Source organism: Rana temporaria, chromosome 2, assembly GCF_905171775.1.
Source record: "Rana temporaria chromosome 2, aRanTem1.1, whole genome shotgun sequence".
Lineage (NCBI taxonomy): Eukaryota > Metazoa > Chordata > Amphibia > Anura > Ranidae > Rana > Rana temporaria.
Genome location: NC_053490.1, coordinates 55,990,988 through 56,003,117, shown reverse-complemented (window position 1 = coordinate 56,003,117; position 12,130 = coordinate 55,990,988). Strand labels below are relative to the sequence as shown.

General features: G+C 46.3%; 1 protein-coding gene across 2 annotated transcripts in view; it reads right to left on the bottom strand.

Moving 5' to 3' along the window:
* The window catches only part of BIRC2 (baculoviral IAP repeat containing 2), a 29,106-nt gene extending 17,584 nt beyond the window's left edge, over positions 1-11,522 (bottom strand). Inside the window, exon 1 of one of the 2 annotated variants that reach the window (XM_040340210.1) lies at positions 11,441-11,522. The gene's annotated coding sequence lies outside the window, so the exon portion shown is untranslated. Of the gene's footprint in view, positions 1-11,008; positions 11,115-11,440 lie in introns of those variants that run through there. The other variant, XM_040340209.1, reaches the window with a different exon arrangement.
* Positions 11,523-12,130: the final 608 nt, after the last annotated feature.

The following is a 12,130-nucleotide window of genomic DNA, read 5'->3' as shown; positions in this document are numbered from 1 at the left end:
GGCATTTGTAATAGGAAGTCCAGTCTCCTGGGATGCCATTGGATGACTGTTCTGTCTATCATAGGAGGCAGGACTTTGTATTAAAGAGGTAACCGAGTAAACAGGAAAATTCTCCTGTTTTCTAATCTGTCGTCACTCGTCCCCTTCGAGGCTGCAGATGGGCATCAATCAGGCTGCATTCATGGCACATGTGAGGCTGCATTCATGGCACATGTGAGGCTGCATTGATTGCAATGGTAAGGCTGCATTGGTTGCAATGGTAAGGCTGCATTGGTTGCAATGGTAAGGCTGCATTGGTTGCAATGGTAAGGCTGCATTGGTTGCAATGGTAAGGCTGCATTGGTTGCAATGGTAAGGCTGCATTCATGGCAATGGTAAGCCAGTGAATGTTATATGCAGATAAATACGGTATGTCCAAATAACACACCCAAGCTCATCCTTCGACATGAGCAGCGTTCAGGGGTTTGTTGGGGCCACAAAAGAGATCTGTCAGAAGGCTGGCCGCAGGCTAGCCTGGATTTGTAGGAGGAGTCTGGGGGGTATATATCTCTCCTCCTCCTGCAGGTCCCTCGTCGGCTCGTCCAATGTAAAACGCAGAAAAACGCCTGTAATCTGCCCCAAAGCAGCTCATGAGTTTTGCATCAGGTGACAAAATGCTCAGATGTGAACAGGTGCCATTAAATGAATGGGATTTTGCTTGCTTGGCGTTTTTCGAACTGAAAACGCTCAGGTCTAAATGCAGCCTGAGGGTTTGTTTACCCCCCCCCCCCCAGTGTGCTCCTACATGAGCTAAAAAAAATACATCTCCCCCTCCAGTGTCCTCCCATCCTTCAGTGTGCACCCACATAAGCTACAAATCCCCCCCCCCCAGTATTCCCTCACACCAGCTAAAACCCCAATGTGCTCCTACATCACCTACACCCCCTCCAGTGCACCCCCACATCGCCTGCAAACCCAACTACCCTCTCCAGCTTCCACATCAGCTACAACTTCTTCCCATCCTTCAGTGTGCCCCCCACATCAGCCAAACCCCCCCCCCCCAGGGTGCCCCCACATGAAGTAACTCTGCAGTATGCCCTCACACCAGCTAAAATCCCCCCCCCTCCCCCAGCTACAACTTCTTCCCACCCGTGAGTGTGCCCCCGCCCACAGAAGCAACTTCTTCCCACCCGTGAGTGTGCCTCCACATCAGCTACAACTTCTTCCCACCCGTGAGTGTGCCCCCGCCCACAGAAGCAACTTCTTCCCACCCGTGAGTGTGCCCCCACATCAGCTACAACTTCTTCCCACCCGTGAGTGTGCCCCCGCCCACAGCAGCAACTTCTTCCCACCCGTGAGTGTGCCCCCGCCCACAGCAGCAACTTCTTCCCACCCGTGAGTGTGCCCCCGCCCACATCAGCTACAACTTCTTCCCACCCGTGAGTGTGCCCCCGCCCACAGCAGCAACTTCTTCCCACCCGTGAGTGTGCCCCCACATCAGCTACAACTTCTTCCCACCCGTGAGTGTGCCCCCGCCCACAGCAGCAACTTCTTCCCACCCGTGAGTGTGCCCCCGCCCACATCAGCTACAACTTCTTCCCACCCGTGAGTGTGCCCCCGCCCACAGCAGCAACTTCTTCCCACCCGTGAGTGTGCCCCCACATCAGCTACAATTCTTCCCACCCGTGAGTGTGCCCCCGCCCACAGCAGCAACTTCTTCCCACCCGTGAGTGTGCCCCCGCCCACAGCAGCAACTTCTTCCCACCCGTGAGTGTGCCCCCGCCCACATCAGCTACAACTTCTTCCCACCCGTGAGTGTGCCCCCGCCCACAGCAGCAACTTCTTCCCACCCGTGAGTGTGCCCCCACATCAGTTACAACTTCTTCCCACCCGTGAGTGTGCCCCCGCCCATAGCAGCAACTTCTTCCCACCCGTGAGCGTGCCCCCACATCAGCTACAACTTCTTCCCACCCGCGAGTGTGCACCCACATCAGCTACAACTTCTTCCCACCCGTGAGTGTGCCCCCACCCACATCAGCTACAACTTCTTCCCACCCGTGAGTGTGCCCCCGCCCACATCAGCTACAAATCCCCTCCCCCCACATGAAGTACATTACCCCCCCCCGTGTACCCCCACATAAGCTACAAATCCCCCTCCCCCAGTATTCCTTAACACCAGCTGCAATTGCCCCTCCCCACAATTATAGGGGGGGGGGGTGACAATTTGCACTGTCGACTTCTGCTTTAAAGGCCAGTTCACACCAGATGCAGTTCTGTGCGCTTTTTTTTCCTGCACAAAATGCATGCACAGCGTTTTCCCATGTATTTCAATGGCTCTCGTTCACACCATGCAATCAGTTTCCGGTGAAGAAACTGCATGGTGTGAACGAGAGCTATTGGAATACATGGGAAAACGCTGTGCATGCATTTTGTGCAGAAAAAAAAAAGCGCACAGAACTGCAACTGGTGTGAACTGGCCCTGAGGCAATGGCTGCTTTATTAGGCTCATGGCAAGGTCTTTATGTGCAGAACATTATGTTTTCTCACAGCAACCAAATAGGAACAAAACAAAGATCATATCACAAAGAGGTGCATAGTTCAGGAAAAGACAAGGATGATGCAATCGTTTTCCTTCCTCAGAGAACAGGCAAAGGCCCAGACGGCTCTTAACCACTTCCCTACCGGGCCTATTCTGGCACTTCTCTCCTTCATGTAAAAATCATCTTTTTTGATAGAAAAATTATTCTGAACCCCCAAACATATATATATATTTTTTAGCAGGCACCCCTAGGGAATAAAATGGTGGTTATTGCAACATTTTTTTTTGGGTGGGGGACCGTTTCACAATTTAAAAAAATAACAAAAACAGTAATGTTAGCCCATTTTTTTTGTATTATGTGAAAGATGATGTTACGCCAAGTAAATAGATACCCAACATGTCACGTTTTAAAATTGCGCACACTCATGGAATGGCACCAAACTTCGGTACTTAAAAATCTCCATAGCCGCTTTAATTGTTTTTACAGGTTACCAGTTTAGAGTTACAGAAGAGGTCTAGTGCTAGAATTGTTGCTCGAGCTCTAACGCGCGCAGCGATACCTCCCAGGTGTGGTTTGAACGGCGTTTACATATGTGGGCGGGACTTACGTGTGCATTCGCTTCTGAGTGCAAGCTACTGGGGACAGGGGATTTAAAATTCTACTTTATGTTTACACTTTTTTTGAATCACTTTTATAAAATTCCATTGTAACAGGAATCGTTGGTAACAGGTCCTCTTAATGAGAGGTGCCGGGTCAATAAGACCCCACATCTCTCTCAAAAAAAATAATCCACTCACGATCTCACGCTTACCAGCTGCAATCATGGCTTTGTTTACAACCGCGGCCCAGACGTGACATCATAACGTTGCACCCGGGCCTCCGACGGTCATAGAGTAGGGTGACCAGGAGCCCCTGGTTTCCAGGGACAGTCCCCAAATTGAGGACATTGTCCCCGGAGCCCGTCTGTCCCCAGATTCAGGGCCTATCCTGTGTGGGTGCACTGCAAGCTGGGCCCAGGGCCGGCCCTACAATGGGTCCCAGATGGGTGGGGTGGGAGGCGAGCACCGCCAGATTATACAGATCGGGGATCTCCCGCTTACTCGGCTGTCAGACCTCTATTATAAGAGGCGGTACTTTGTCTGAGGACAGCAGCTGTGCGGGGTAAACAGGAGATCCCTGCTCTGTATAATCCATCTCCTCGCTCGCTATGCACTGAGGCCTCGTACACACGACCGAACATGTCTGCTGAAACTGGTCCGCGGACATGTCCGACCGTGTGTACGGCCTAGCGGACCGGATTCCTGGGCTAGCGAACAGGTTTCCAGCGGACAAATGTTTCTTAGCATGCTAAGAAACATGTCCGCTGGAAGCCTGTCCGTCAGACATGTCCAATGATTAGTACGACTCATCGGACATGTCCGCTGGGCCGAAATCCCTCACATGCGTCGAAGTGATTAGACGAATGCGTGGAAGCATTGAACTTCCTGGGTCACACACGTCATCGTCGCCGCCACCGCGTTTTCTGTCCGCGGGGATTTTGGTCTGATGGTGTGTACACACATCAGACCAAAATCTGCCAGCAGACATGTCCGATGAAAACGGTCTGGTCGTGTGTACGAGGCCTGATGGGCACTGAACAGGCTGAGCTGATGGGCACTACATATATGTCCCCTGATTTCATAAAGAAAATCTGGTCACCTTATCATAGAGATCACCGGAAATCTATAGTCATCATCCGGCGGCAGCCGATTCTTTCTCCGGGTCCAGAGAAGCTGTATAATGCCTGTAGATATTCCCACTGAAAGTCAATATGAGGTCTTTTGGCTGGAAGTAGTTAAAGTGACTAAATAATCACCTTGTAAAACAGCCCATTCAGTTTAAAGGAAACGAAAGGCAAAATATCTGCATACAGATAAAAAAAAAAAAAAAAAAACATTCCCTCTGTTCTCAGCTGCATAAAGAGATCAGAAAGCTAGGGGAGGAGAAATGGCAGCACACTGATCTCCCCAGTGACTGGCTGTGCAGAGGGGGGGGGGGTTTCAGGACTAGTCTGATCATTGGATGAGAGCAGGCCGAGTTGCCAGCATAACTAGGGAACTTACCACGCTGTGCTATCATGCTTAGTGTGGTCAGTATACATATTTAGCAGAGACCCTAGAGAATAAAATGGTGATTGTTGCAATATTTTATGTCACACTGTATTTGCCCAGTGGTCTTTCAAATGCAATTTTTTGGGAAAAAATACACTTCAATAAAAAAATAAAAAAAATACATAAAGTTAGCCCAATTTTTTTATTAATGTGAAAGATGATGTTACGCCGTGAGAGAATCGTGGTCTATCTTCCTAGCAAAAAAAAAAAAATGCGATATGACCAGCATTTTGGTGAAGCCCAGACTATTAAAAGCTGCTGCAGTTGTGTGCAGACACCCTAAAGTGGACCTGTACTACTAGAATGGAGGCTGCCATTGCCAGCTTGTAATGCTAATCCCCAAGCTTCAGTACTTTCTGAATCAGCCCAGAATACATATGACTTCACTTGTCCAACACTTGTTCTGTATCAGTACTGACACCAGTCAGCATGACATTGCCATTTCCAGGATATCAGCAATGCCATCCTATAGATCTCTCCGACAGCTTGTACATACACGCAAGCTGTGGATAGGCTTGCAGGCAAAGCTGAGGCCAACCAACATGCACCCTGTATGAAGGACCGGAGGGAGGGAAAAGGAGAGACAGGAGGGAGCGAAAAGGAGAGAGCGAAAAGGACAGACAGGAGGGAGTGAAAAGGAGAGAGCGAAAAGGACAGACAGGAGGGAGCGAAAAGGACAGACAGGAGGGAGCGAAAAGGACAGACAGAAGGGAGCGAAAAGGAGGGAGCAAAAAGGACAGACAGGAGGGAGTGAAAAGTAGGGAGCGAAAAGGACAGACAGGAGGGAGCGAAAAGGAGGGAGCAAAAAGGACAGACAGGAGGGAGTGAAAAGTAGGGAGCGAAAAGGACAGACAGGAGGGAGCGAAAAGGACAGACAGGAGGGAGCGAAAAGGAGGGAGCAAAAAGGACAGACAGGAGGGAGCGAAAAGGACAGACAGGAGGGAGCGAAAAGGACAGACAGGAGGGAGCGAAAAGGACGGAGCGAAGGAAAATTAATAAGGATAAGAATGACAAAGGATAAATAATAATTAATCGATAATAATATTGAGGCCTCATGCACACTGGACGTTTTTAGACATTTTGACAGCAGCGGTTTTTGGTAGTAGACGTTTTTTTTCTACTGTCAATAAACTCTCCATCATGTTATCCTCTGTGTCCATGCACACATAGGCTGTTATCAGCAGTTTGGGCAGTGGCGTTTTTGAGCAGTAAAAAAAAAAAAAAAAAAAAAAAAGTGGGTTCTGAGAGACGTTTTTCAGCTGTTAAAACGCTCTAACGCTGATAAACGTCAATAAACGCTGATAAACACTCACAAACGACACTCACCAGCATTTAACGTTTTTGATCCATTAAAAAAAAAAAAAGCTTTCAAAAAAACGTTGAAAAAAGCTGAAAAAAGTTGAAACTCACTGCAAAGCTACTGACATTTTCACAACGTTATTTTAACACCCAGTGTGCATGAGGCCTGATGATGACGGATAAAAAAAATAAATAAAAATAAATGAAGAATATTATAATATTTTAAATTTAGGAAGAATAATAAAAGAATGAGAGTAATAATAATAATAATAAAAATAATAATAATAATGAGAATACTACAAGGAATAAATAATAATGATGAAGGATAACAAAAGAATAAAGAATGAGAATAATAAAAATTATGACGGAGAATAAAGAAGGAATAAAGAATACTACTAATAAAGAAGAATTAAAGAATAAGGTTAATAAAGGAATAAAGAATAATTATAATATAATAAATTATATCTTTATTATAAGATTAATAACAATAATTAATTCTATTTGGTATCAGCCACCATAACCTCTTCCCGCCAGTCAACTGACTGGCGGCCCTTTAGGGGGGGTGTTAACGCTGAGAAGCAGGAAGGCGTTGTCCTAATCACATGATCGCTGTGATTGGCTCTCACAGCAAGCACATGTACATTAGTCCATCCCACAGGCTCCCAATAATAAACAGAGCCCACGGGTTGTCGGTGACAGCTCAGTCAGTATGCAGGGAGCATGCTCCCCTCCGCAGCCATCCATGGTGTATGTACAGCATCTGAGCATTGAGGCCTATCCACCCTGTACCAACACATGTATGCATTACATCAGTGAGAAGATGTTGGACCCCCTGTTGGTTTCTAATACCCCCCAAACAGTGCAAAGTTTAGTTACTAAACACAAGGTAGGAAGAGGATGGGGGGGGGGGGGGCAGTTGTTCAGTAGCTTCCATCTACAGCTTGCTTTGTTAATCTCTGAAAATGAAATCTAGAAGATGGTTTGGTTGTTTTGCACAGCTGCTCCAGGCTTAGTGTGTGTCCCACTTCTTGCAGCAGTCAACAAAATAACAGAGGGTGTCACCGACAGCCTGTCACTGCCCTAGAGCTTTCCAACCCACAGCTCTCAGCCTCCCCCACCTCTGTGTATTTTAACTCCTCCTTTAACCCTCTGATGTCCATTAAAGGGAGTAAATGTCAAACAGGGAGGGAGAGATCTAAAGAGATCTCCTGTATAGGAACCCTCCCTGCTGGTCCAATAAACACACCCAGGTTATTCACTATAAAAATATACCCACACCCTCCTTCAGGCTGGGTTCACACCTGTGCATTTTAGGTGTTTTTTGCAGATTTGCACTACAGTCCATTTAATACGGTTTCCTATGGAACACGTTCTGTCGTGCAAATTTGCAAAAAGCACAAGAAATGCCCAGGTGTGAATCCAGCCTTACACCAGATTAGATCTTCCCAGCTGGCCAGACGCCTCTCGTTGTACAATTTCCTTCAGATCTGACAGCTCTGCAATACAGGAGACCGCTGAATGTTATATTCAGTTTAAAGGGAGAGGAAACTGTACAATCAAATTGCATAGTGTATGGCCAGCTTTAGGCTTACCACAAACTATCCAATCTCCTTCAGGATGACCATACACTGTACGATTGGCTTCGGATCCACCATCAACTATGTAGTACAAGAGCCTGATAAGTGGCAAATTGAATGGATTGTTCAGGTGTGCCCTCATTTTATAGTTTTTGATAAAAAAAAAAAAAAAAAAGCTTAAAGAAAATTGTACAATCAGATTGTAGCCTGTGTGGTGAACTTAAAGTGTTACTAAACCCAGGACCCTGCATTCACTATATCTAGTACACAGAACATGGAAATGCAATTATTTTAGTAAATATAAACGGCTAAATACTTTTTCTCATCAGCAGTACAGTGTATATAGCAGTCTTGTGACTTCTATCAGTGTCTGGTTAAAGCTTGTAGGAGGAGTTTTCATTCTCCTCTGACTGTCCTAAGAGGATGCAGGACCCCGGATTCTCTGTCTGGACAGTGCTGATTGGCCCTGTGCTGATTACATGCAAGAAGAAAAAAAAAACTCTAGCAATACACATCAAACTGAGCATGTGCAGAGTGACTCCAAGGCTCTGTTCTATCAGGAGATGTTATGGGGGCAATGCAAGAAGAGGAGGATCTGTGCATACAGGATCAAACAGCCGTTATACAAAATGCAGAGGAGTAACCCCCTAGGTTCCACAGTGAGTATAACAAGCATGCTTTACAGCATATACAGACTGGTTTTATTGTTGTGGGTTTAGTAACACTTTAAGGGCCCTTTCACACGTACGGACCGTATGTCCGCATTTTCATCCGTCCGTTTGCGGATGAAAACGGGACATACATGGGTCCCTATGTGATTACGGGTGTCAGCGGATGAACATCCGCTGACACCCGTAATTTGTCCGCCTCCGCAAAGATCCGCATTTGCGGACGGAAGAAAATCCTATTTTTCTTCCGTCTGCCGGATCGGATGAACACGGACATACGGTCCGTGTTCATCCGATCCCCCATAGGGGAGAGCGGAGGAAAGACAGGGCGGTCCCTGCACAGTGTGCGGGGACCGCCCTGTCAGCGGCCAGCTCAGCGGCGGTTTGACAGAGGATCCCCGCTGAGCAAAGTGGACACACGGAGCAGATCATTACTGATCCGCTCCGTGTGAAAGGGCCCTAACTGTGCAATTAGATTGGTTGTATAGTCACCTTAACCACTTCCCGACCTCCTCATGTACATTTACGTCGGCAGAATGGCACGGACAGGCACATCAACGTACCTGTACGTGCCTGCCTAGACGTGGGTGGGGGGTCCGATCGGGACCCCCCCCCGGTACATGCGGAGGTCGGGTCCGCTCGGGGAGCGATCCGGGACGACGGCGTGGCTATTTGTTTATAGCCGCTCCGTCGCGATCGCTCCCCGGAGCTGAAGAACGGGGAGAGCCATATGTAAACACGGCTTCCCCGTGCTTCACTATGGCGGCGCATCGATCGAGTGATCCCTTTTATTAGGGAGACTCGATCGATGGCGTCACACCTACAGCCACACCCCCTACAGTTGTAAACACACACTAGGTGAACCCTAACTCCTACAGCGCCACCTGTGGTTAACTCCCAAACTGCAACTGTCATTTTCACAATAAACAATGCAATTTAAATGCATTTTTTGCTGTGAAAATGACAATGGTCCCAAAAATGTGTCAAAAATTGTCCGAAGTGTCCGCCATAATGTCGCAGTCACGAAAAAAATCGCTGATCGCCGCCATTACTAGTAAAAAAAATAAAAATGCAAAAAAACTATCCCCTATTTTGTAAACGCTATAAATTTTGCGCAAACCAACCGATAAACGATTATTGCGATTTTTTTACCAAAAATAGGTAGAAGAATACGTATTGGCCTAAACTGAGGAAAAAAAATGTTATATATGTTTTTGGGCATTTTTTTCAAAATAGTCGCTCTATTTTTGTTTATAGCGCAAAAAATAAAAACCGCAGAGGTGATTAAATACCACCAAAAGAAAGCTCTATTTGTGGGGAAAAAAGGACGCCAAAATTTGTTTGGGAGCCACGTCGCACGACCGCGCAATTGTCTGTTAAAGCGACGCAGTCCCGAACTGTAAAAACCCCTTGGGTCTTTAGCCAGCATATTGGTCCGGGGCTTAAGTGGTTAAAAAGGAGATTGTACAATCGAATAGAGTATGCCATACCTCCCAACTTTCTGAGATGGGAATGAGGGACACCTATCAGCAAAAGTATGCAGGCATAGAGGACACACCCCTTGTCACGCCCCCTTAATGGAGAATTGTACAAAAAAAAAAAAAAGAAGATTTGTTAAACCCACAAGTGCTTTTTTTTTACCACTACTCTTCCTTTATATTGGCTTCTGGAATTTACAAATGCAGCAATTTAGAGATCAGATAAAAGGTTTAGGGCTGGAAAACACTTTGATAGATAACAAGTGCATTTTATATACAACTCTAGACCAAAATGAGGGACAAATGAGGAGAATGAGGGACAGAGGGACATTGTTCCAAATCAGGGACAGCCCCTCGAAATCAGGGACAGCTGGGCGCTATGGTACGCCCATGCTAATGGAGATTGTCCAATAAGATTGCATAGATTATTCCCATCCTAAAGGAGATTGTCCAATCAGATTGCATAGAGTATGCCTATCCTAATGAAGATTGTCCAATCAGATTGCATAGAGTATTCCCATCCTAATGAAGATTGTCCAATCAGATTGCATAGATTATTCCCATCCTAATGGAGATTGTCCAATCAGATTGCATAGAGTATTCCCATCCTAAAGGAGATTTTCCAATCAGATTGCATAGAGTATTCCTATCCTAATGGAGATTGTCCAATCAGATTGCATAGAGTATTCCTATCCTAATGGAGATTGTCCAATCAGATTGCATAGATTATTCCCATCCTAATGGAGATTGTCCAATCAGATTGCATAGAGTATTCCCATCCTAAAGGAGATTTTCCAATCAGATTGCATAGAGTATTCCTATCCTAATGGAGATTGTCCAATCAGATTGCATAGAGTATTCCTATCCTAATGGAGATTGTCCAATCAGATTGCATAGAGTATTCCTATCCTAATGGAGATTGTCCAATCAGATTGCATAGAGTATTCCTATCCTAATGGAGATTGTCCAATCAGATTGCATAGAGTATTCCTATCCTAATGGAGATTGTCCAATCAGATTGCATAGAGTATTCCTATCCTAATGGAGATTGTCCAATCAGATTGCATAGAGTATTCCTATCCTAATGGAGATTGTCCAATCAGATTGCATAGAGTATTCCTATCCTAATGGAGATTGTCCAATCAGATTGCATAGAGTATTCCTATCCTAATGGAGATTGTCCAATCAGATTGCATAGAGTATTCCTATCCTAATGGAGATTGTCCAATCAGATTGCATAGAGTATTCCCATTCTAAAGGAGACTGTCATATTAGATTGCAGTGCCCCCTCCCCCTGTCATGTCGCAGGTCACCTACCCCTCACAGCTGTCCCCGTCCACACACACAGTTTAGAGAATCGTCCAGCATCGCAGAGTGGGATAAAGAGACAGAAGCAAAAGACACCGACAATTTTCTACTCTTTTTATAGTATCCTAATGCATGCAGGCAACAATTGCGCTCTACCGGTTGGTCAATTCAAGTGTACACATAACACAGGAAATTTCCCTCTCTCCTCCCCCTTCATCATCGTCATAACTGCCACGTGATTTCCCCGCCTAGATGGCCTCTCTCTTCCAGTTTCCACTTCTCCTCGGGCAGGCTGAGTGTCAGTCTTGCCCTTGTCTATGGTGAAGCTGCTTTGGTGGCATACAGACTCCAGCTGTATCCCGGAGACACAGACCCTTCTCTCTCAGGACTCCCCCCTCTCTCTCCGGCTTCCATGGTGGTATCTCCCGCTTGGATACTTACCACGACATGGCGCACGTCGTCCGCCCGAAGCTCCACCGAACCCTCATCTGCTCGTCAGCCAATAGGAGCGGACCGGGAGAGCTCAACTAGACCGGACTGGGGGGTGGTGGAATTTTTTGTTAGATTTATTTGGATTTTATTATTATTTCGATTCATTTGGGTTTTATGATTCTTGTTTGTTGTTTTATGGGTGTAGTGTTGGCGTGCGAAGCGAGTGTAAAGGTGGAACTGAGATAATGAATTGGAATGTAGACAAGCCGGAAAGTACAGAGTGGAAAGTCCCTTCATTCTGTTATTGTGTAACTAACACACCCACCCCCAGGAAAGTCCCGCATTCTCCGGTGATAACCCCTTCCGGGTGGGTTAGAGAGGGCACTGCAAGGGGGATTCAGGGGATTGCCCAAAATCTGTCTCAGCGCTGACTGTACATTCCTCTCATTAACCTCTTCAATACCGGCCATTTTCACCCCCTTTCTGCCCAGGCCAATTTTCAGCTTTCATCACTGTTGCAATTTGAATGACAATTGTGCGACGTGGCTCCTAAACAAACTTTATGTCCTTTATTCCCCACAAATAGAGCTTCATTTTGGTGGTATTTGATCACCTCTGCGGTTTTTATTTTTTGCCTTTAACCACTTCCATACCAGGCACTTACGCACCTTCCTGCCCAAGCCAATTTTCAGCTTTCAG